At 36.3% G+C, this 931-nt stretch overlaps 1 protein-coding gene across 1 annotated transcript in view; it reads right to left on the bottom strand.

Moving 5' to 3' along the window:
* CCDC39 (coiled-coil domain containing 39) overlaps positions 1 to 931 on the bottom strand; it is a 108136-nt gene that overhangs the window by 48167 nt on the left and 59038 nt on the right. The gene's annotated exons all lie outside the window — the stretch shown is intronic.

Here is a 931-nt window from a genome sequence, read left to right as displayed (position 1 = left end):
AAAACCAGTCCTGTATGATTCCAAAACTTATGTTTCTTTCTCTTAAAGTAACAGTTAAACAATATTTCATCAGAAGACAGAGGACAAAATTTTATCATCTTAAAAGAAAAAAGGAAAGAGAGAAAGTAACACTGGTCTTTTGCCTTTTGCAACCCTCAAGGAATTTAGGGCAGGTCTTCCTAAAACCACTAGAGGACACTCATCACCGGTCTTTCCTGGGGTAAATAACCTGGGGAGTGCTTACCCCATTCAGGGCCACACTCTCACTTTTGCACTCCTATTCTCCAGCCAAACTTTAACACAAGCTTTACATACAATAATAACAAAATATCTAAAGATAAAGAACATTCTCATTTTAACAGCATTGAGTCATTTTAAATATAACTAAGTAAATATTTGAATAACACAATAGCTGACCCATAAAAAAGCAGCTTCTTTTAGATGGTATCGCAGAGGTAAAAGGCAATCAAGTTATTCGTTATGACAGATACAAGAAAACTAGAATTTACCAATATTCCAAACAGGGTACTCTTAGTATTTTGAAGTCAAGTGGACCAGGGATCAAATCCTAGCTCTCCATGTACTCGCTGTATAACACAGGACAAATTACTTAATTTGTAAAACAGGCAGTCATAGCTTCCTCACAAGATATTTACAAGGCTTAAGTGAAATAAAATGCTAGAAGCATGTAAGACAATATTTAGCATATAGTAAATGCTTAATCAAGGGTAACATTACATTCTGGTAGTCCTTATGGAAATATAAACATTTGTTCACATTTTTTTTTTTTTTAATAAAAACAGGGCCTTGCTTTGTTGCCCAGGCTGGAGGGCAGTGGCCCACTCATAGCTCACTGTCAGCTCCAACTCCTGGGCTCAAGCGACTCTCCTACCTCAGCCTTCTAAACAGCTAGGATTATATATATATACAC

Source organism: Otolemur garnettii, unplaced genomic scaffold, assembly GCF_000181295.1.
Source record: "Otolemur garnettii isolate 467f Iridium unplaced genomic scaffold, OtoGar3 scaffold00078, whole genome shotgun sequence".
Taxonomy (NCBI): Eukaryota; Metazoa; Chordata; class Mammalia; order Primates; family Galagidae; genus Otolemur; species Otolemur garnettii.
Note: the sequence above shows the minus strand (reverse complement) of the source record. Positions and strands in the feature narration are given on the sequence as shown.